At 32.9% G+C, this 25943-nt stretch overlaps 1 protein-coding gene across 4 annotated transcripts in view; it reads right to left on the bottom strand.

Annotated features, from left to right (window-relative positions):
- The window catches only part of Shrm (shroom), a 270258-nt gene that overhangs the window by 240063 nt on the left and 4252 nt on the right, over positions 1 to 25943 (bottom strand). The window contains exon 1 of one of the 4 annotated variants that reach the window (XM_070109199.1): positions 23376 to 23600. The exons of the other annotated variants lie outside the window; for them this stretch is intronic. The gene's annotated coding sequence lies outside the window, so the exon portion shown is untranslated. Of the gene's footprint in view, positions 1 to 23375; positions 23601 to 25943 lie in introns of those variants that run through there. 4 annotated transcript variants of the gene reach the window in all.

The following is a 25943-nucleotide window of genomic DNA, read 5'->3' as shown; positions in this document are numbered from 1 at the left end:
TATCCCAAAGTTAAGTAAATATGACTGTATGCAACAGGCAAGTGAATGCTCGCTCCCGGTTGGCAACAGGTGGGTGAGTCGAGGCAAATAAAGCAGAAATAAAAAGCGAAAATGTATGGAAAAGAGAAATGAAAGCAAAATTGAAGTGCAGTGGAGTCGAAATTCATAACAAACACCCACTTATTATTTGCATTTGTGTTTGCTGCGCCTGTGCAACCCTGTCAGCACTTAAATAAGCGTATACATACTCGTATATACCTGGGTATCTTTAAATTGCACTTATATTCTCGTAAATGCATACTTGTGCTTGTTCGCAAGTACTTTTAGATACTGTGTCGGTTTTTAAGCCTCCGTCAGTCACAGTCAACAGTGCTTCATATCGCAGTAATAACAGTTATTTGGCAATCTCGTTTGTTGTTTTTTCCTGCAATATTACAAGTGACTCTTTTGTAGAAATTAAACTGTACCAAATTGTTAATTATGTAATACTTTGTGTTGGGTTTGGTAAAGCACGATTTGATTCAGATCTTTCATCGTCCCAAAGAATCACAGAATACAGTACTACAATATTTGAGTACAAAGCTTAAAAGAATTATTTTTGATAATATGACCGAGTTGGGATGGACCTAGAGCTTATGTTCAAAAGAAATCCAAAAAAATATCATCTAATCTAATTTAGCTTGATTTTCCGGTATTTTTATATACAAATCTTTGTTATTGCCTTCAAAATGGGGTTCAAAGAAATCTGTCAAATGGTTTCGACCGAAAGAAAATTTATTCGAAATCCCTAATCTTATTTATATATATACTTGTATTATATAAGTATATGGAATAGGCTAAACTCCTTTTTCCGATTAATATTTAAAGCTTAAAATTATTAACTGTTTAAAATTAAACAGCAATCACAAGAATAGCTTAGCTTAGGTCATAACATAGTGCTGATCTTCGCACCAAAGTAACGCAAGATTCCACTTGGACAGCTGTGAACGCTGGTCTTTTGTGATTACCAAAACTTCTTGATATAGATCACAAGACCCCTATAAATCGAGCGCTTGGAGCCTACCAAAAATCAATATCAGCAGATTCACCGAAGTTGTGTCTACCGAGATGTTTCAAGCGCAGTCTGGCAAAAGTTGGACTGCTGCGAAGAAAGTGTTTTGATGATTTCATCTCGCCTTCTTCTATACAGCGTCTGACAAGATATGTAACCTAACGACATGTGAGCCTATTAGACAATGTCCAGTCAGAACACCTACCATTGCTAGTAGTTCAGAGTACCTCTTGCGTTCCACCTTGAGCTAGAAGGATCACGTATCCGCACAAGTTTTGGTTGTTGACCAGCACTTGCCAAGCTTAGCAAGAGGACAGAGGAGTACTGAGTTTTTGAAATAACCAATATTGTGTTTTACACGAGATCTATAAGTGATCGCCTAAATCTAAAAATGAATCACAACGAAATGATCCTAGCAGAGAACTTTAAGCAAATATTACGATTTGATAGGATACTTAAATAGTTCATCATATATCCTAGAAAGATATTGGGTTGTATTAAATCGAGATATGATATTGCATAGATTTACAACAATATACAAAACAAAATATTATTTTTTGTATTTTCGAAGATTAATAAGAATAACTAATTAAGAATAAAGAATTATTTAAGCAATATAACCTATCTACATGCCACTCTGGGCTTTTTTTGTCCAGCAGAAGTCAAACTTCGTTTTTTAATCAATTTCTCTTCTCCTCTCCTCATCCGCTTCACAACACTGCGGCACTCTACTGCAGGTTTAAAATGTCTACTTTGCATTTTATATATATTAACCATCGTTACTTGCCACATTAACTGCCACATTCAGCAAACGAATATTTCATTTTGATGCTGGAACATGGTGTGCACACCAAAAAGCTCTTACTTACAACGTTCTTACACTTAAAGTGCGCCACCAGCCACCAGCGACCAGCCACCAGCTTAGAATGTGTCATTGTACTTTATGTGCATTCGGCATGCCGCACCGCACTAAATCTGCTTACCACGCACACAGCGCCGCACCAGCCAGGGACCGACGAATACACTCGCCCCAATCGGCATATCAGTTACTTACTTCTTTTCCTCCAAAACCCCGTTTTAGAGGCATCGGCGGGGCATTGCGATTGCGTTCATCCCAAGCTATTGGCCGCAACGCTATTTGCAACACCGCATAGTTTTCGCTTAATTTAACGCCAAAACGTAACCAATCGAGCTGCGCTCAAGCGAATTTCCTAACACACGCGCGGCTGGCCTCAGCTTGGTGGATTGGTTGGGTGCTTGCAGAACGCTGTGTATTTGTGTTTGCGATTGCGCTGGCTTAGGTGCGCGGCTCAGAGGTGCCTTCCTTCTATGCTTGACTAGTTGCATGGCTGGTTCCGGAGTCAGAGCCGTTTGGCTTGGCTTGGCTTGACGCTTGCCTAAGCCCAAACGAGTTTGCACTGCCGGCTTGGCGCGACTGGATTCGCTTGCCTGTCTGGCTGGCTGAGCGCGGTGCAGCGCGCCTTTGATTGCATGTGCGCTTTTGTGGCAACAAATTCGAAATTCCGGTTTTAGACTTTCCGCTGTTGGTTTTTTTCGAGGCTTTCCTCCAAACACACACACATACATTACATGATGCAGAGCGTTATTTACAGCGTTTTTTATGTATTTATTTATATTATATTTCCTTCTATTATTATTTTTATTTTTAATATTTTTTTACTTACTTTTCGCGATGTTGCATCTTCAGTTCGAGCACCTTTGTGGTGCTGGCTAGGCCTAAAAATACAACTATTGAAGTATTATGTATGTGTATGTGTGACGGTATTAGTTTTATATGCATATAGGTGTGTGTGTGTGTCGTATCTTGCAAGTTGGTGCTCCTGTGTGTGGTGTTAAGTGCTCGAAATTCCTTAGACAACGCGTAGGTTTAGCAGCACAGAAAAAGCACACAAAAAAGCAACAAAAACAGAAACACAGAAAAACCAACAGCATTAACAACAACAATTACAGCAACAGCCAGCAGCGAGAACTTGACTTTGTGGCATTGCTATAAATATAGAGTTCAGCCAGCTAGTAGATAAAGATGCTAGCAGCGATGAGAAAAAAGCAACAACAAAAAAAGTATAAAGTTTAAGGAAAAAGAAAAAGAAGAAAAACATTACTGCAATTGCAATAGCAACAGCAGCAGCTACAACAACAACAGCGTGTGGTATGTAGTCAAATGAGCCTCGGTGATAGCGACAGCAGCTTGGTATGCCGCAAAGTTATTGACATTGGCAACAACAAAAAATTACAACAACAATAACATAAAATTACAACAAGAAAAACTTACTGCAAAAATCAAAACAACAAACAACAATAATATATTATGTACTGCAAATAGCTACAAATATGTAATAAAAACACTACTACAACTACAACAACAATCACTATCCCTGCCACTAGTTGCTCAACATTGTTGCTGCACGCATTTTTGCATTCTTCGCGCGCGAATACATACACACGCATGCAAGCGCATATATTTCGCGTTATCATTTCTTATGCCGCATACTTTATGCGCACAATATATCCGGCGCAAGCTCCACGCTTCGTATCTTTCGCAACTGCAACCTCCAAATGCCAGCGCTCAACCTTCAACCGAGTCAACGAGTTGGCCATTAATGTCTGTCGCACCAGCACGATCGGTACGCAGCAGACCAGCGACTGGCTAACAAATCTCGCCCAGCCACAAGCGTTCTCTCCGCCGCACTGTCTTAGGCCAACCACCAACCCACTGGACCACAAGACCTTGCCTTGTCGCTGACAGCGCTTGGTAGATGGTGCCTCCGACTGTGGCTGCGTCTTTGTCTCCGGCTGTCTCTGGCTGGTTGTGTCGTCGTCGTCGTCGTCGTCAGTGTCAGGCACGTCAAGTTCGCAAATTTAATTTGCAATATTGAAATTTTTTATCTATTCTGCAGTGCGTGTGCTGGCCGCTCTTGTTATACTTTTATTACTAGCTGGTTGCTGTTGTTGTTGCTGGTTGCTTTAGCATTTCATGACATGCGTGTCCTTGTCAATTTGCATGCGTTTATTTTAGAATATTTTACTTAGTTGGTTGTTGCATTTTTTGTTGTTGATAGTCTTTTTATCGCTTCGACTGTCGTTGGCATTTAAAATTAAATTCACAGCTCCGATGCCGTGACAGCCATTAGTGGGGAGCATTTTATATAAATATAAACATTTATTTGTGTTCAGGCAAAGACAGACGCTAACCAAAGAACCAAAGATAGGTACAAGCCAAGCCGTTAGTGGGTAGTTTCGGTGTATAATAGCAAATGGCTCATGGGATTATCGCCGTGCTTCTTCGAATAGTAAAAAAAATCAAATTCTATTGGCAGTGCCCAAGCAAAAAATCAAAATTTTGTTGAAAACAGATCAAAGTCTCTTGTCTGAAAGCCCATCACAGTTTTTTGAAAAGTATTCCAAAATTATTTAAAATGCTCAAAAAGCACCTATTCAGCACTTATGGCCCCTTGTTCAAACTGTCATTTTTGTTATATTAAGTCCGAAACTCTTGAGCATCTTGTTCTAGACTGCACTACAATCTGTAGACGCCAGTTTAAAGCATTGATCTATTTATCCGAATAGGGGCCACATCGCCTGAATCGCGCTCAGCAGGTATTTGAAATGTCTAAGAGTGTTTGGCCTTTGTGAGTACTTGTGATAGAGGAGAGGCTCCAGTAGACCTTACGTTACAGTGCAAACCTCATTTCATTTCTAACCATCTATCTTGGGAACCCTTAAGGCAATATGAAATAAAATAAAATTTCTGGTATAATAAAAATTCTGTATAAAAAACCTAGATATTTAAATGTATGTAATATATTTAAGCAATCTAACGAGAGCTAGAAAATATATGAGATAAAACCATGGAAATCAGTTTTGTTAGCTTGCCCCTGACAGATGGCCAATTGTTGATTTTTAATGATCAGTCCCAGTCCAACTAGCATTTGGAAGCTCTTCTTTTTCGTTTCGGTAAACATTTCATTCAACGACTTAATCGATTTGACGGGAAATATATTCATTAAAGGCTTTCCAAGTAAAAAAACTGCTTGAAATTAAAACTAGTACTAGAATTTTCATCGATCTCAATGGCTTAAGATCTAAGGTCTCCTAATTAATCGAGCAGTCCGTTACTCCTCCCATCTAGACATTCTTACTAAACACTGTTTTAAGAACCCTCTGATAATCTAAGTATACAGCTCACGGTTAGTTCAGAATCCATTAAGCTTACTTTAAATATTTTCAAGAATTTTTCCTCTGACAAATAAATTATAAATAAATCATAAATTTTTCAGATTTCGTTCTTGTATGTTTGGTATCTTTAATTGGATTCTTTTAATATTCTAGGTCATATTTCAGATACTGAAACTGAACTATTATAACTCTTTTACTCTATTCAAAAATCTTAAAAATAGTTCAAAATGCTTTTCTCGTAATACAAAATTAATCCAATATACTTAGCTCTTGAAGCAGAGAACTTAAAAACCGGAACCGGAATCAAAACACTTAAAACTACCTAAAATTTACCAAATCGAAAGCACGCACTTCACCTTTTCACTTCTAACTGACTTAGGTACATATACATATATACAGCACATAATTCCAATATGTATATAAATACATTTATACTTGTATATATATATATACAATATATAATATGTGTGTATTAGGTTGTGTCTAAAAAAACTAAAACTTTTAAGTTAACAAAAATCACATAGCGGTAAGCTTTTTAGGAAATTTATGCTCCACAAGAATACTCAATGTAAAAAAAATATATACTACACGATTTCAAAACTATGGTATTTTTAAAAAAAAACAGATTTTTTGTGTGTTATTTAAATGTGAAACTTTGCATGCTGACCGACATATTTTCAAATGAAGCTAAAAATCCTGCCATGATGAGAAATTTTCGGCAATGTATTTAAGTACATTTTAACCCCTCGATTCGATTCGGTTTTGAGCCTACCCTAATGTATATTTATAGGTATATATACAGTGCTTTAAACTTGGCCTCGCAGAATCTTAACGCTTAACGCGCTGCCATCAAACGCCAATCTCAGCGAGACGAATCAATCCCAACAACAACACCGACTAATACGTCTAACCACGCGTTTAGTTTGTCACTCAAGTGTAACTTGAGATGAATAAATTCAATATACTGAAAAGAAAACGAAATGAAATAATGGAAGAAAAAATATTTTAAACGCCCACACGCACTTAAGAGCCTGTCTGTGGCGACTTATGGTCGTAGTGGGAAAAATATAAAATAAATTGACAAACGCACCGAGTAAAATAAATAAATTTAATTGTAATATATATACACGTATATATGTATGTAGTTATATTGTACTGTATATGTATATATATATGTATGTAAGTATGCATACACTTAAATTTATTTGCCTGTGCGTTGTACGCATGCACGGCGACGTGCGCGGTCAATTGGTCGTCTAGTTGAAATAGTCAACGAGCGTGTGGCTTACGCACTACAAAAACAACAACAACAACACCTCATCTGTTGTCATAGGTAAAGTTGCTTATGTACATCTTGTGATCGCTTCGCAGGTTCGCACTATCTTTACCACTCCATGCCCAATGTTCTAACAACAAATATCCAGCATTTCACCAAACTTTTGTTTCACTTTTGCTTTTCATTCGATTCTCAGCCACGACACTTGCCTTCCTTTCTTTACCTGCGCGTTTTTTTTGTAACATTTGCATATAAGAACACTTTGGCTGCTTCATACCTGTTGATGTTGATTTCACAAATTTAATTATTCTCAATTAAGCTATGCTTAGTCTTACCCTCATACAAATCTTGCCAACCAGTTTGCTACAACGTTATTGTTTTGTGCTCTTTGTGATTTCGTCGGCCATTATTTATATAATAAAAAGCTATTTGTTTTAATTGCACTATTTCTAATTGTTGGTGTTGGTATTTTTTTAAATTAATACCTCTTAATCACTGCCATTTTTATAGCATTTATATGCTAATTCTCAAGTTCATTCGAAAAGTGTTTGAAGTTTTTAGCTGCCAAACAAAGGTTAACGGAACTAATAGAAATTAAGCAAACAAAAAACGAAATATTTAATAGCAATCTTTAGTTTTTATACCCCACCCATTTAATATAACACCCAGAAACTAACGTCGGAGACGCTTTAAAATATATACTGTACAAGGATGATCAACGTGACGAGCTTGATCGATTTTGTCATGTCTGTCTGTCTGTCCATCTGTATATGCCCAAAGTAGTCCCACAGATATCGATCTGAAATTTTGCTCACGTACTTTCCTTCTTAAGAAGCTGCTTATTTGTCGGAATTGCCGATATCAGTTCACTATAGCATATAGCTGAAGGTTCAAATTCGTGTTCTTGTATGAAAACTTTTTCAGTTAACAAGATATCTTCACAAAATTTGACATATACAATTGTCCAAGGCAACTACTATCCCCAGATATAATATATGGTTCAGATGGGACCACTATACTATATAGCTGCCATACAAACTGACCGATCAAAATCAAGATATCAAAATCAAGGTAGGTTTTTCCTTCAGCGATGGCCATTTTTCGACCTACGCCCTCTCATTTATGTTTCGGTTATATAAATTTGGTGAAAGCGGTAATAGTGCAGGAAGTTTCTAACCTACACACAACACATTCTATTCATTTGAAATAAAGATCTCAAACAAACCCACCTTAGCATGAAGATCTTTGAGTGCAATTCATCCATAATCAATGCCAATTTCACTAGCAATGAAGTGGTGAAAAACCTTGTCCAATTTTCAATCTAAGATCACCATATATGTCTTTAAGGGAAAAAAATGGTTGCATTCACCATGCATTAAGCGGATTTGCACCCACGAAATTTTACGTAAAGAAAAACTATTGTTTTTGTAATTAAAATGCTTATAATCTCAGTAACCTGCAGCCTTTTTAGGCTACATTTATCCAATATTGCACTTTGAATTTCATCAACAATTTCTGTATAGAATTTTTTTTAAGCAGTCTTAGCTCTTGGTCCATTTTCCAGTGCTAGTGACCACAGTTTGAAAACACCGCTCGCTACACAGCAGCGATAACCTCTAAGCCACACTTATTAAGGGCATCAATCTCACAAGAAAAATATTTAGGTTTCTATATTTAGTTTTTATCATAATATAACTTGTCTTAGAGAAAATACTAGATTTCTGGTAGCTGAGAGCTTGCATAATCACTAAAAAACTGCATTGAAAAATATATATGGAAATTATTCCAGTGTTTTCTTTTTTTTTTTTTGCTTGAAGTTAAAATAGAATATAATTATCATCCTGCATAAGATTCGTATGTCCAGACATCAAACAATGAAATCTGCACAGAAATTAGTGTCAAAAGAGATTAGTGAGAAATGAGTGAGCACAAAAAGTTTTGAGAATAGTAAGACTATGTACAATCAGAATACACTTTGCTTAAGCACTAATAACTAGAATCATTGCTAACTAAGTAGTAGTTGGTCTAATTTCATAGCATTCTCAGTCTAAGCTGATCCTGGTAGGATTCGGTCAGGTCACTGAACAAAAAAAATATGAAGGAGAAAATATGATTGTCGTATAAAAGAACCACTTTGGCTCCGTCGTCCTCGATAGTGTGAAACGCCGAGGTAATCTTAAATAAGAGACGTATTTGCTGTAACAAAAGCGTTCTGGGGAGATACAAATATCTTAAACGGTAATACAAAGCTTGATGTGCTTTTACACAAAGTCTCTACAGCTAAAAGCTCGTAACGCCTCTTGCTTATTGCTGACGTCACCTTAGCGGCTGCTTCCAAAAGTGTGATATGTACACTAGTTTTTTTCTGAAGCTTAGCTGTTCTTATTATTTTGCAGCCGTGCAACAAAAAAGGCAACTTGCCAGGCGGGCCACAAAATTCACAGCTCACTTGAAAAGCAAGAAATTTACACAGTTTTCACTGTAGCAAAGTGATGGCTTTTTATAAAGCGGTCGCTGAGCGAAATTATGAATTTCATTGACCTAAAAGTTGTGGCAAGAACAAAAGCTAACGCGATAAACAATAAACAATGCAGGCAAGACAAGTTGAGGCAAGCAGCCAGTGGAGGGAAGCTTGGAAAAAAAGTGGCAGCAGACGCTGAAAATCGAACAGTACAACGGTAAATTGCACATCATATGTACTTATGTGTTTATATATAATATATGTATGTATATACATATATAAAGTGTAATACATACATATGTATGTCTGCCACTAAAAGTAAAAGAGAAAGACTGGAAGCCTACAAAGCGGCATACAAATGTGGGCTCATAGCTTCTGCAAATCAGATATGTATGTGTGTGTGTAAGAATTTATGATCGCCTGAGAATTGTCGCCCGTGTTGCTATTGCATATGTGTTTAGATGTGGGTATGTGTGGCACATTTTGGCCAAAAAGCAATATGCAACAACAAAACATTGAGCAACTTCCTCTTAACGAGCATGAAAATGCATGACACACACATATAAACATACATATGAATATGTGTATACACACCTCTTTTTTGCTGGCGCCCGCCTTTCATGCTGACAAGTTGCAACCTGCACATGTTGCTGCGGCAGTTGCCAAAAACTGCCACATTATGGCAACAGCGGGATGCCGAGATTTTTTGCTATCTTATTGTTTTTTTTTTGTGCAACACACCATCAAACGGACGCGCAGCCAAGAGGCATGCATAACTCTATATTCGTATGCCACTCACTTGCACACCCACGAACTTCTCGCTAGCGCACAAAGCAACAAACGCGCCGAGCTCAGCTCAGCATCTGTGTGCGTGTGTGTTTGTGTTTGTGTGCGTGTTGCATGCGCATATAATCATAAATCAGCGCAAAAAACTAAGATGTTGAAAAATATGCAACCCACTTGCTAACTGTCAACTGCACAATACAACAATAACAACAAACTAATTTATGTATTTTAATATAAGGTTAATGTGTTGAGGAGCAGCAGCAGCAGCAACAACATAATTGTGGCCAGCAAATTGAAAAAAGAATAATCAAGAAGCGACGAATTCGAATTCAGGAAGCCTTATGTGTCACATAATTTGCATATGAGACTGCTACTGAGAAATTACCGAAAAGAAATTCTCGTTTTTGAAGTAATCGTCAAAAAATTAGCGTTTTCGAAGTGATGTCACTAATTTCGGAAGAATAATGTTATTAGAACTTGCAGATTTATGTATTTTGGGGGATCCTCTGAGATTAAAAGCATTCTGATCAACTGATAGATGCAGGTTTTTTTTCAAACAAAAATACGCCCAAAGGTGCACTACTCTTCGTGAGCTAAATGGTAACAGGCTAATTTTTTATTTCGTTCGAAAATTTTGTTCGAACCCAAAACTGACAGTCCGCGCTATATACAAGTATAAGAACGCATAACTTTCAGAAGATAGATTCTTGACTTATTCTATCGAATCCTTCAAGTGAAAGACACTCGAATGTTTTTGTGAGAAGCTTCATAATTTCAGCAACACTTTCCAAAAAAAAACAACCAAACGCTGTATCGCGACAATATTATTATTATATTAGTCATTTATTAAGTCAATTTTATATTCTATATTTCTATCGTATAGTGACTTGTTTTATGCATTTTCGGAATATTTTTCTGTTGGTATTGATTAAAGAAGATAATTTTTGAAAAATATTTTTTTACCCGATTTCTGTCGGAGAATTTCCTTAAATAAATAATTATTTGAAAATATTGAAAGGTTTGTTGTTTTATTCTTAACTAAAATGTGAGTGATTTAGTCTGTACTGTTTGTAGTTTCAACGAGACTTTATCTAAATATATTGGGTTAATGATGCTTGAAAAGACGGTTTCGAAAGCTTAAACAATGCTCGCCGTTAAGAAATTTCGCTCGAATGAAGTGGTTATCACTGAAACTGAGGCCTATTTTGAGTCAGAAGACAAAATTTTTTACAAAAGTGGTCTTGAAATGTGAGAGCGGCGCTGGAATAATTGTGTCGCTCTTGATGGCTATTATTATATATTAATAAATAAAAAGAATTTTGAACAAACAAAAAAAACCATGTGTTAAAGTGTTAAACTTTGCATTCTCGTATCAAACATCAACATTTTCGAACTGTTTTATTTTTAAAGCTACCTTTAATTATGCAAAATTTCGAGCGTATCAGACGTGAGAACCTTTATGAGATAGAAAATTGGAATTTGAAACATATTGTTTATTAATGTTCTCTAAAAATGTGTGAATTGTGTTATGTTTTTGCAAGATTTACTTATTTTAATTGTTAATATTCAGCAAAAAAAAAAAATTTTAACAGAATTTATGAATATAAGCCTCATGTTCAAGTAGACTGAATTTTGAGTAATGCCAAGTGTCAAAAATGTTCGAAATTGGTATAAAAGTTGGCGTAATCTAATTTTAAATATTATCATTTCGATATTCATATATTTATCTTTTCCTTAGATGTGAATTTCTGAGTGGTAGCAGCTGTATTCGTTCAACCAATCATTGAAGAGTGGTGAATCGAACAAAAAACTGGTATAACCCTACCAAACCGGCATAATATATAATAATATGCATCGAATGACAAGTGATTATATCACTTGGAAGGAATCCAGCAGTTCCTTTCACATGGTCATGATGTTCCTTTCACATGTAAATTTTTTTAAAAAGAAGCCGTATTGAGTTGAGTTATTGCTCTAGCATTATACTAATACTCGGCATTGTCTTTTGATTTTCTCTGATAATTTTTGGAGAGTTGTCGCAAGAAAAGCACATGTAATTTTTTTGCTAAGCGAGCAGAGTAACTGTGAATCGAAGGTGGTTGGTTCATACATGGTACGATGTAGAAGAACTGCAACAATTTCTGTGATTATGCCTTTGCTTCTAGATTTTAACGATTATGAGTTAAGAACACAGTTATACATTTAGTATGTACATATGCTTACAGTATAGATTATATATATAATACTTTGTGTAAATAAGTCTGTTCATAAATTTGCATCTCTTTTCGCTACCTCCAGCGCTTTTGTCGGTACCTGCTGCCTGTCTGTCCGAGCACACCTTCAACGCATAAATTTCCAATTAATTTGCGTTGCAAGTGTGCGAAATATGTCACATACACACAAACAAATATGTGTGGCACATAACAATAATGAGAGGTATAAATATACATGCATGTATGTACATAAGTAAATTATGGTGGGCAAAAAAATCTTTAACTTTTTCCCCTAAATATCGTGAAAATATCGTCTGAAATGACGAAACAATTTTAGTAAAGTTTAAGCTCTTAATCTTGTAATTTTTGATTTCCTATACATACATTAGAACAAATTATTGCAGAGTGAAATGGAAAACATATTCTTGTTGAAAATTTAACAATATGATTTCTTACTAAGTCTACTCACTCAAAATTTATTCGAGATCAAAGTCCAAACTTAAATCGTAAAAGATAATTCTTAAATTTTTTTATTTTTTACAAAATAATGCCCGAAAATCATAAAGTACCATGCCCTAATGTACATATATATTTTAACTCGAAATTTACTTTAAAAGTAAGTGGGCCGCCTCTAGATGTTAAAAAAAATTTCCAAAAAAGTTCTGTTTTTATAATCTACAAATTTTACCCTCAGGTTAAGCAAAAAAAAGTTTTTTTAGACCAACCCTAATGTACATATATATATATATTTGCAATGCTCAACACGCTCCACACTGTCTTTAGCTTAAGCTACCACATGTCTTCCTCTTCATTTTTATGACATTATTTTAAAATTGTATTGTTATACTCGTACCATCGTTACCTTTTGTGGCCGTGTTGTTGCTTTATAATATTCGTATGTAATTATATATTATTTGGGGCATTGTTTAATGAGCAGCTGCTGTTACTGCCGCCGTCCAACTTTTTGGCACGCCACATATACTACACATGTACATACATATTTATATGATGCATAAGTATAGGTAATATGGTGCATCCGATGCTGTCATCTGTTTGTTAGCTTTTTGGCCGACCATAATAGCAACAACAACAAAAAGTATAGCAAGTAGCTTTTGCGTGTTGTGCTTGTGGCGGCTGTCATGCATATGGCGACAAACAGCAGCAGCAGCAGCAACAATGAGATTTTCCCATGCAACACCACACACAGAGCGTGTTGGATGTGTAGCAACAACTTCACTTTATGCCAACAAAGCATAGATTTTCACGATTTGTCTAACGCGTTCACGCTTTGCTCTCCATTGTTTACCTTTAAATGCTGTTGCTGCTGTTATTGTTGTTAATGATAGTGTTGTTGTTGCATTTATAGTTATTGTAGTTATTATTGTCATGCGTTTTCGCCTTTGTGTCCCTAATGCCTACACATACACATCCACATACATTTATGATGTGTTTTTGTTTCACTTCGTTCGCCTTTTTCTCTCTTTCTAAACCCTTTGAAGTCATCATTATTTATTTGATTTTCTTATCTTTACTTGTTTGGCTGTTTGCCCGTTTGTTTGCTCGCTTTTCTTTGCTTCTTCACGTTCGTTTTCGCTGCTTTCGACGTTTTCTCGCTATTGGCGTTTTACGGAACTGCATATTCATTCCAGCTCCGGATGGACGACCAACGCGTTGCTCGAAATTGTTTCTACACACACACACACACACGAACACACATACAATTGCGTTGAGGTGTTTACGCTGAATCACAACGTGTTCTGGTATTTAAAAGAGTGGGAAAATTCTGTAGAAACACGCTACGCCCCGGGCAATTTGGCAAACAGGTACATTTCCGTTGTACGCGAAGGTAAAAGGTCATGTGCTGTTGGCACTAAACAGAAACAGGCTTTTTAGTAGCATTACACATATTCTTTGAACGTTAGACGTGAATATATTTTATTTGTGTGTACATAGACATGTAAATATGCATGTATAAGGTAGGGTGGGTCAATAAATCGATTTTCTACAATATATAGCCTGAAATTAGGTTGGTAGACATCTCAAAAAATTTACTTTCAAGTATGAGCTGTTAATATTAATAGGAAGGCACTTTGCTTTTTCGTTTCCCATTTTTTCTTATTAGTGGAAAGAAAATTCATATCTCTATATCTATCTACTTTTTGAAAAAAATGTCTCGTCTCTCAGAATTTTGTACAAGTATGATGTGTAATAATTTTTTATAAACCTCATCGTTCAAAAGTTATTCGATTTTTTTATACCAACCCTAGTATAAGGTCTACATTATCGAACTTGCTAAAATATATTACTAGCAAAAATATATGACAATCACAACAACAATGCTAGGCCTGTGAATTATAGTAGGTTAGATAACATACCTTGCGTACTGGAATAAAATAAAATCTTGGATAGTTTCCTAGATACTGTTACCTTGAGTTATAATTAAAATTTCAAGTGGATAGGTGCGATTTGAAAAATGTAGTTTCAAGAAAAACGCGTATAGAATTTGTTTATTTTATAAAGCTAACGAAATAAATTAAATAATGTTTTTGAGACTCTAAAGTATACTTTAATTAATTAATTTTTTTTTGGCGAATTCTTGAGCGGCTATGCACTGGCTGAATATAATATAATATACAAGTATAGTAAATCACATGATGGATTTTTTTTTAGAATTTCGCCTTCCTGGTATACAATAAAATGATACACAGGGCAGGATTAAACAAAATATTTGAGAAACAGGGAAACTTTTTAAATTCTAAAATACCTTATATACATACATACTTATGTATTGGGTCTTTAATTTGAACCTTTATTTAAGAAAACCATGTACAATAGTATTGCTCAAAATATTGTCCATCTGAAGCTATAAATTTTCGCATCATTCATGCAATTTGTGGATTTCAACCCAAAAACACTGCGTCGCCTTTGCGGCCAAGAAGGAATCAAGCCAATTTTTGATACCTTCTTCTAATTTGAACCGTATTTCAGTGAGGGCGTTCTGCATCGATCGGAACAAATAGTAGCCAAAAAGCGCAAAGCTTAGGCTATAAGGCAGATGAAGCAGAACTTTCCAGCCGCCGATTTCCAAACAGTTTTTAACTAGTCTTGCAACATGAGTCCGAAACTTGTTATGATGGAAAATCCTTTCCTCATGTCTAGTCGAAAATTTCAGGCATTTTTCGGCAATTGCTCACTTCAATGTGATGAGTGGTTATCGGCAGTGTTCCCAATTAATGGTTTCAACCAGTTTTAGAAGCTCATAATACCGCACGCCCCTCTAATCCCATCAAAAAAGAGTCATTCACCATGGCGTCAGAGATGTTCGGTATTGCCGTTGGTTTAGCTGGTTGGCCAGGTTTTACATATGACTTTTTACATTTAGAGTTATCGTAAAGGATCTACTTTTCATCACCAGTCACAATCCGATGCAAAACATAGGTATTTCTATTTTAGCGTTCAAGCAGCGATTCTACCACGACCAAAGACGTCTTTCAATGTCTCTTGGCTTCTATCCGGCTGCTTTTAAACGTTTTGTGTCTTTGACTCGCGAAAATTTTGCGGTCTTTTCTTGTGTTTGGCAATAATCAGCATCCAGTAATGCTTCCAGTTCTTCATCTTGAAAATATTTTGACCGCAAAGAACGTTTTTCGTCTTCCACGCCGAAATTACCACTTTTAAATCGTGTAAACGACTTTTGGCTTGTTCATCCACTTAGAGAATAGTTACCATAAACTTCCACCAAAATACGTTGACTTTTGGCTTAGGGTTTCTTAATGGAATAGTATTGAAGAAAAACTCACCGCAAAAACACTCTCTCAGGCACAAAGTGCGACATATTTGCGTAAGAAAAAAATTATTGTTTTTTACGCTTCAAGTGTATGGCCTACGCATATACTGAAAAAGAAAAAGGAAATCACGAGGACAGTAGCTTTCCAACGCAAGTTTAGAATATTAAACAATGGCATAAAACAAGTTACACCATCTCTTGGCGAATTGCACGAATTTAGTTGTAGACTACCAAATCAAGATTTTTTTTTACAAAACCAGTTGGCAGCTCTATTAAAAAATATTTTCCAAGTATGTGAAATTGTGTAACTTAACTCAACATTTTTTTTTTACTCTACTTTAACCGTTTAAGGGCATGTTTCTTACAAAGCACATTCTTGCTCACATACATATGTATATAGTATGTAATTATGTATGAAGGTATATACCATATAAACAAACATATGTATGTTTCTGTACATGTACATGTACAAGAATTTTATATACTCGTATATTTGTATATATGCTTAATTACATACTTATGTGTAATATCGTTTTATCTACCAGTCTACAAATAAAGCTGACATTCCCTCAAAATACCATTACATTGCTATGCATATATGTATGTACTCGCATGTATGTGTGTGTGTTTGTATGTATATACTATAAATTTTCAACAATTAAAAATGCGCTAAATAAAGCATTTCAGCTATAACAATTTTTCTGTGTGAAAAATTGACAACGCCGCCCCACCATGCTTCAAACATTCCACAGCCTACCGGGCGGCTGATTAAGTAACGGTACTGACTAACTGATAAGATTAGATAGATATGATATAGCTTGAAATACATTTAAAAATAGGCAGCACAGAATACAACAATGCAAGTTGAATGAATATGACAAAAATGACTTGCAGCTGACAATTAAATGTACAAACAAACAGTTATAAAAGTAAACAAAACCTACGATTGCCGCAATGGAGCAGGAGCTTGTATGTAAGTACATACTATATATATATATATATATATGTGTGTATATGTGTATGTGTAGTAATGGTGATTAAGCACTAAAGGCCTACTCGCTCAAAGGCATTCGGATATCAACAGTTATAATGTGCATATAATATGAAAAAATATTAAATGCTTGCATGTGTATGTGTATATACATATATATATGTTTATAGATAGTAGATACATATGTATCTTTGTAGGTATCTACACTTGTGGTATTCCACGCGGTAATTACTATCAAGTGCGTTACTTGTTTGTGCCTTTTTCTCTATTTCTTATTGTTGTTGGTGTCATTTAACTGCGACAAGGTCGCCTCTAAGTAAGCACTACACAACTATTGCTATTTCTAATATGACTTTTGTTATTCTTTTCAACAAAGTTGGCAAGTGGAAAAAATTCATAAAGTGTTTCAGGCCTTTGTTTCTTTTTATTGTTATTATTTTAATTTTTTTGTTTTTGTTAAGCAGAAAATGGAAATTTTGTTGCATTTGTCAATGTTTGCTCGGCATTGTTGTTATTTTCAGTTTAAGAATGCTGTAGTGTAACTATTTTATAATGATCTGCACTTGTATATATGTATGTACATATATATAAAGATACATATAAAAGATTACGTTATAGCTACTGAGCCATGAATTCATCTCATTATTTCAGGGTTGCCCTACAGACGGTAGCTAAACACATTGCATGTGTAAATATAGCTAGAGAAAAATAAATATTGCTCTTTGCAGGTATGATTCAATGTAGTTGCCATGAAAGATCGGCGATTCGCCCGACCTTGCAACTTTTCGTCACCATTTGTCGTCTGCTTCAAAATAGGTTTCAACCAAGGCGATTTGTCGCTGAATTTCTTTCCCAGCAATCGTTCTTCAAAAGGTCTGAGGATAGGAAACCGTCTCTGATATCAGACCCAGAGAATACAGTGGAGGCGGAAGCATTTTGAAATCAATATACTTTTGCTATCGTTTTTATTGCTTGGGGACTCATCAACTTTTATGTGTATTGTGAGCTTGTTGTACACCATTTTTGTATGCATGGAGCTATCGCATACACTAGAACGATGTCTAACAACATTTCGAAATAATGCGCTTTTTCCATCGTTTTCGTTGCTTTGAGACTCAAAAAATTGGTAGATGGTGAGTTTGTGATTCACCCTCTTTGCCGAGAGCTATCGCATACCTAAATTTTCTAAAAATATGTGTCCAACATATTTTTGTTTTTTATATGCTTAGATAATCAGCTATCTCGACCAACTTCATTTTACGGTCATCCAAGATCGTTTTGTATTTTTTTTTTTAATTTCATCTGATAATATTTATATTATATTATATAATCGACGTCCAATGGAGTCATGATCTCCGAAAAATTCTGATATGATCTCTGGGAAATTTGACATATTACTAAATACATGTGTATTTCTTTAACATTTTTCGAAATAATCCCCCTGCCTAATATATATACGATTTTCACTAAGCAGTCTTTTTATATATCCGATTCAACTCAATTTTTCACTCATTTCCGTTTCAATTTGTTCACGAGGACTTGAAGGGATGAAGCTAAGTCAATTTGACGATAGTTTTGACCTCGTTCTTCTGTCGTCTCTCTCTCGCTAGAGTCATCACTCTTTACTTATTCTAACATATTTGATGACTTTATGATAACATTATTCTATAAGTTATAATTTCTGGTAATTTTGATGACAATCTTCCTTTTCAGTAAAGGTACATGAGTGAAGTCAAGCCGATATTTAGGTTTCAATTGTGTATGCATGATTTAAAAAAAATGTTCCATGATTTGCTCTTGCATAGAACACAACAAAATGCTTGTCAAAGGTGTCCTATTCCTCTGTACATAGCTGTATATCTAGTGTATAAATTTCTTTATATGTATACACTAAACATGCAGCTTAAGTTTGCCACGAAGGTTATAACACCCAGACGGAAACGTCGCTGTCCCTTAAAAGTATATATAGAAATTATCAATGTGACGACCAGAGTCGATTTAGTTATGTCCGCCTCTCTGTATATAAGCCAACTAGTCCCTCAGTTTTTGAGATATCGATCTGAAATTTTGCACATATCCTTTTCTTTTAAAATCAGAATCAAATTCTTGTATGAAAAACTTTATTATTTGACAAGTTATCTTTAAGAAAATTTGGCATGGATTATTGCTGAAGGCAGCGGCACAATCTCCACATATTTTATTCGGTTAGGACCATTATAGCATATAGCTGCTATACAAACTGACCGACTAACAGCTTCGGTGCAGTCAAAGTTAACGTTTTTTTTTATTTTAACAAATATTTTATCCTTACCGACTATTGTATCTCGTGCGTCATTCTCGTCACCATTCGCTCTTTCTTATTCTTAAGAATCTTTCTCTCTGCTCTAACAAATTTAAAACTTTATGCACCATTTTTTGTACAATTTTTGAAAATGTTTAAAACTGTTTGTTCTCTTCAATTTTTAAGGATCCAGCGGTCACTTGAATTGTGTATTTTAATGCTAACTTCTTTCCATATGGCAGAACAGTTGATATAGTGCTTTTTAACGTTGGTCTATTTTTCTGTTCATACCTGTATATCTGGTGTTTATGTATAGAAATAAAAATTTCTTCACACTTTTTGTGCTTCTTCAACATGCTTACATAACTATAATATTTGAACCCTTGTGTGGGCGTGTTTAAAATTTATGAGCAACTGGTTTCGTTCGGCGACTGTTTGATAAAGGAAAATTGGTGATTTAGAAACAATTTCAGGAATTTTTAATGCTGCCATACATTTCACTTGACAAGTCTAATGTTGCTTCACGCTCTAGCTTTTGTTAAATTAAAATTTAAAAAACAAAACTACCTTCAACAATAAAAAATTAATAGCTTATAAACAAGAGATGCGCCGATATCGTCAACTGCTATCTCACGCCTCGTTTCATATTTAAAGCAGCATTGTTGTTATTGTTTTTTTTTTTCTTAATACGCATGCTAATGAAGATGTTTTTTGAGTTGAACACGCAAAAAAATTAAATAATATATTAAAAGAAAACAACAACATGAAAGTAAGCGGTAAGCGCAGATAAAGCTGCTGATTTCTTTTATTATATTTGCAATGCACAATGAGATAAGCCAATGAACTTCGGGTATATTTTTTAAATTTATTTTTATTTTTTTAATTGTATAAATCTCTTATGGCGGTCACAAAATGCATTAACAAGCTGGCAAGGTGACTTATTTGTAGAAATTTGCATTCGTTTAATTTTAAATAATAAAATAAAATTCGACAGTTTTTCGGCAGGCCGATTTTGAGGTCAATTTCAAATTTTAGATGAAATTAAAAATGCCATAAAGTGCTGCAGACTTGAAGGTAGGCGTAGTTAGGGTGCAAAGTTTTCAATAAATCACTGAGTGATTGGCAGCAAAAAATTTAATAGCAGTTGCTCGTGTACCTCATATATAATATAATATATACTTTACATAAATAAGTACGTACATATATGGTATACTAAATAAAGCAAAATCATACAAAATGTGAGTGAATATATTTATAAGAAATCAGATATTTTAAATATAAGTTTTTAATGAATTCTCAAATTATATAATATCGTTATTAACGAGTTTTTGAAGAAAATAAACCGAAATATAATAATAATAAATTTTTTTGTAAATTTCGTATACTAAAAGAAAAAAATAAATAAAAAATAATTAAAATTATTTTAACAAAAAAATTTAATAAGAAAACGTTTTTAAAAAAGTTATTGTGTTTTTTTTTTTTTTAGTAAGAACAATAAATTAAAGCCAAAGTAATTTTTTGACTGAAACACCACTGAAACAATTTTTTTCTAAATATAGTGTTATTCGAAAAAGCCATCAAAAATAGGACTTAACACTTCTGCTACTCTTCCAATCTATCTAGATTACGAGGAGCTCGCAGGAGGTATAATATTTTGTGGCAAGAAATATTTAAAAATATCTTCAATTATTCAGTGTGGCCCAAAGATAATTTGTAAAAAATATATGCGATTTAAAACGCATGTCTACCAACTGAAGGTATTGGGATTTATTAAGGCGTCAAGGAAACTCATCAAAGGCCACTGTTACAAAAAGTCACGAGAATTATAGCTCCAATATTAATTATTAGCTCTCATATTAAATATTAATATTTCGAAAATTTGCTCACCGATTCAATGAAATGATATGTACTTCTGTTTTTCTTACTTTTCGGACATCCGACATTTTTTTTTAAAAAGACAAATTTTTGCGTAAATTGTTAAATAATTATATGTAAACAAAAAAAAACGTTAACTTTGCACCGAATATAAAATATCCTTCACAAATGAAAAAATTTTTATATAAGAACTTGATTTGATTTTCTGTTGTGCTAGTTTCTATGGTAGCTAAATACTACAGTGGTCAACTATATGCTTTGGTGCTCCGATATCAGTGTTTCCGACTAATGAGCAGCTTCTTGGAGAGGAAAGGGTGTATGTAAAATTTCATATCGATATCTCAAAAACATCTACAAGTTTACGTATATACAAATAGCTGACGGACTCAGCTCGCCACCCTAATTAATTATATATATACTTTATAGGATCTCCCATCTTTTCCTTATTTATTTTTTTACAAACTTTGTGGCAAACTTAATTTACCTTGTTCAGGGTATTAAAAGTCAGTTCACAGATAAAGTCAAAATTATCAGATTATTATTAGATTTGAAGCCTGTAGAATAACATTTACATCTGTCAAATAAGTTAACAACTGACAGTGATAAAAAATCTGATGTACATTTGTATATATATAATGGAATGATTTTCGGCTATAAAGACCAAAATGTCAGCTGGTTTAGAAAAAAAAACGATTTTTCGAAAACTAAACATACAAAAATCCTCAAGTTTAATGAAAAAATTTTCATTAAAGGCTTTGAAGTTGTGTTTTTGATGGAGATTTCTTGAAAAAACAAGCTCATTAAATTAAAAAAATAAACACGTCTTGTAGATATATTGATAGATTTAAAAGCAAATGTTTTCTATTTATGCTTAAAATATGATGAATATGCTTGAAATTATATTTTTTTGTAAAATATTTTTCCTTCATCTAGCTATTAATAACAAAGGGTGCAGATGAGTGCATAGATATATTCGCATATGTTTTTGTATTTTGAAGAATTTTTTAATTAACAAATCGAGGTTAGATGTGTCTCATAAGCAAAAAAAAAATATTTTAAATTATTTTGTTTGTGTTTTTGATTAAAGTTTTATAAAAAGATAGCAAAACATCAATATTAATTTTTCTAACAGAAAGAATTGTAAAATACACAAATACAATATGAATTATTTAAATTCTTCTCCACTAAATTAAAATTCTGAGTTCTTTTTATTAATTGAATATAATATAAATTTTTTTAATTTAAAAGCATCTCAGTCAAACACGTACTTAATTATTTCTATACTTTTAAAATTTAAATAAAACTGTAATTTAGTGTTGAAAGCGATGCGCCGAAATAAAAAGATTTGGTTATGAATAGAATATAGAATTTATTGACACAACAGCAACACAAATATGCCCATACAGCAATAAGAACACATACATACATGAACATTTTTACAACTGCGAAAAAAATTATTGAAGCATAAACTTTCTGCTACATTTGCATTTGCTGAGTCTATACTTGTATATACGAAATTACATAAAATCGTGTCTCTAAGTTTTTCATTTTGCTTTTCAAAAGAATATTAAAGCGTGAAATTGTTTTCGGCACAATTTGTCACACCGAACTGAATATTTAAATATTTTTGAATGAAAAAGTGGATACACTAAAATAAACGTGAAGAAAATATGTATATGAGTAATGTCTGTAGGCTTCTTTCTAATATGAGCAGGCTAGAGAGCAGAGTGTAACAAAGTATAGCTGAGTATGCCAGATATAGCAAAGATTTTATACAAACATTGTATAATTAATAGTCCGTCTAGTATAGCCTAAATAAGTGTCACTAGACCACGATTGAGTTAAGACATCTGTTTCGTGGAGCATTTCCTAGAACTCGCCATTTGATTGGATGAAATTTCGTCTTGTACTTAAAAAAAAACTGCAAATAAATGTAAATAGAGATTAAGACTAGTCTAAAGAAAAGTACAAAATGTCTTTAAAGACATCTCAATGCTGACAATAAACACCCTAATACGATTTAAAGAGCGTTCAAATGGAATAATGCAGCTGCATAAAATAGTATTATTAAATACTTATTGTCGTTCCCGCAACAGTTGGATCTAGGTACTCGGAACGGACACGGATTTTTTCCGGCTAAGAAATATCAACTCGGCAGGATTCCTACAATTAACTTAAGAGATGTTTTTCTATCGCAAAAACAATAACAATATTATTTTAAGCCTTACCGAATCGATACACACAAATTTTGATTACATAGATGTGATATTATTTTTATTTAATTTAAAATTTGTCGGATTATAGAGTATAAAGACTTTTACCTCTATGTTATTTTAGAGAGTTATTCTACAATATGTTAATATTTTCTATATTCATTAGCTTATAATATTAGAACACTGATCATTATTGTGCTTAATGTTCATTAGAAATATGATTAAAACTATTATAAAAACTTACCAAAAAAGTCTAAGCAAATGTTGCAATTTAAGTTGACGGCAAACGTGCGAAATAGAGATGGACTTGTCCAGATTTTTTTTGTTTAATATTTTGTTATAAAAGTAGTTTGGGTAATTTTTTTTTGTAATTTTTTCACATCATTGGCTTTCAACACTAACGCCCCATTTTTAATATCTTTAAACTAAAACAGTGTTTGGAAAAAATCGATAACATATTACATATTAATTATATTTAGAATTTATATTTATTTATTAACACCCTTTATAGATAAACAATTTTTATTTAATTCATATTTCAATATTTATTTATTTATTTATTGTATTTTTATTTGTACATTTTGTATCTTTTAAAAGGGTTTGTAGCGACTACAAAATAATAATAAAACGAACTGTCTTACTGTGAATCACTAAAAAATTGTAATTAATTTTTTTGTTAAATTTAATTTTAACTATAAATAATTAATTTTATTTTATCTAATTTATACTTTCTTAAATTCTTGTTTAATAATTTCATGTATTTGTTTTGATTAACCTAAATTTAAATTCTAATTTATTTACATATTATTTTTTAATTGTAAATTAATTAGTTTTATTTGGGTTTACTATGTTTTATTTTATTTTAAATTTATTTAATTTTTTTGATTTATAAATAATTAATATTTCTATTCTTTAATATTAGATATTATAGTTTGTTTGTTTACAAATTATTATTTTTGATTAATTTTTTATGTATTTTATTTTTCGTTATATATTTATATTTTTTTGTTTTTATTTATTTATTAATTTTTTCTTAAATTTTTTTTTATTTAGTTTATTTTATTTTAATTTACTGAATTTTATTTTATTTAATTTTTTTTTTAAATAAGGTTTTTAATTTAATTTATTTTAAGCTTGCTTATTATTTTTTTCGGAAAAAATCAATTTTACTGTCATTTAATTTTAGTAATTATTGCAATTTCTTTTTTTTTACTTATTTATGTTCTTTAACCTTACTTAAATAAATTTTTTATGGATTATATATTGATTTTATTTCAATCTTTTTGCTTTAGTTATGTATTTTCTCTTAAGTTATTTTTGATGCTTTTAATTTTATTGTAATTAAATTATATTTATTTTTATTTTTTAATAATTTAACTTGTAAAATAATTGATTTGTTTTGTTTTATACTAACGCTTTTAGTTTAGTATTTGATTTTCAGTTTTTTGTTTGTGTTTTACTTCATTTTCATTCATTTTTCAGTTTTCTAATTTAAAATTACATAAATATAATTTTTTTAATTTTCCAATTGCTTTAGTTGTTCACTATTTAGTTGTATGTTTTGTCAGTTTATTTTTTTTTTATTGCCATTTGGTTCTCTGTATTTATTTTTTTTTTTTTTTTTTAAATATTGCAATGTCACATTTGTTAAAATTAGTGCTTACACATTGCTTATGGCTCACCAACAGTCACAAACTTTTCGAACGTTGTTTTTTTTTTGTTTCGAAAATATGTTCATCTCAAATCAAAACGCTTTGTGCACCTTTATGTTTAGCAATTGACGTAAATTTCAAAAATAGTTTTAATACGTTGCCAATAATTTTCTGTGCACATTAATTTCGTATTAAATACATACGGACATACATATGTTATAATAATTATTTTTTGTAGTTGTTGATTCATTGCAATTTTTTTTGAACAAATTTATCCGTCCACTGCATTTGTTAGTGTACATTTATTGTTTTTTTTTGTATATATTCATTCACTTTATTATCTACCGATCATTTTGGTTTGGTTTTTTTGTGATCTCGTTAAAAATAGCGCAAAATGTGTTTGCAACATGCAACAACCAACAAGATACACGCCGCCAAACAAACATGTATTGTAAGATATTGCCATACGAAGTGCGGAAAGTGGAATGAAATGAAAATAAGTACATAAACAAAAGCAAAAACTGTCTACAACAATCAAAAAAAAAGCGCAAAAAATCGCACAAAAGCAAACAAAGCAAATTAAATTGCATCAAAGCCAAAAATTATTAACCGAGTTAGAAAATAAATAAAAGCAGAGCATAGAGTGTAAAATTGACAAAGGAAAAGTCGTGTCTTTGCACTTGAGTCATCATAGACACAGGAATCAGTGAGAAAATAGTGGTATATAGAAAAGTTCTAGGGGTAAAGGAGTTCTTTTTAATTTATCTAAATCTTTCATTTAAAACTTTGATACTCTTCCAACCAAGCCAAGATTTAAAGCTTCACTCGCTAGAAGAATTCTTCACAGCATTAACTGTTGTACTCACAGTACTAGAAATAAGCAAAACAGAGGCAATTAAGTTGAAAGCTATGTAACTGCTCTTACCAACCATAATTTTATATATGTTTTCTTTCTCTTGCCTCTTCTTCGCACTTGAATGTTAACTTCAAATTACTTGTGGAAAGAGTAGCAAAATTCCAGCCTAATACTTCACCCATTAATTTAGGCTAATTAAGGTCAGACTGGCAACTCCCATTTACGTGTGAGACATAATCAACTTTGTTGTTTCCCCGCTTTAGTGAAATAATCTAGTTGAAAATGAAACTAATCCGTTGTTTTT

The sequence above is a fragment of the Bactrocera oleae genome, chromosome 4 (genome assembly GCF_042242935.1).
Source record: "Bactrocera oleae isolate idBacOlea1 chromosome 4, idBacOlea1, whole genome shotgun sequence".
Classification (NCBI taxonomy): domain Eukaryota; kingdom Metazoa; phylum Arthropoda; class Insecta; order Diptera; family Tephritidae; genus Bactrocera; species Bactrocera oleae.
Note: the sequence above shows the minus strand (reverse complement) of the source record. Positions and strands in the feature narration are given on the sequence as shown.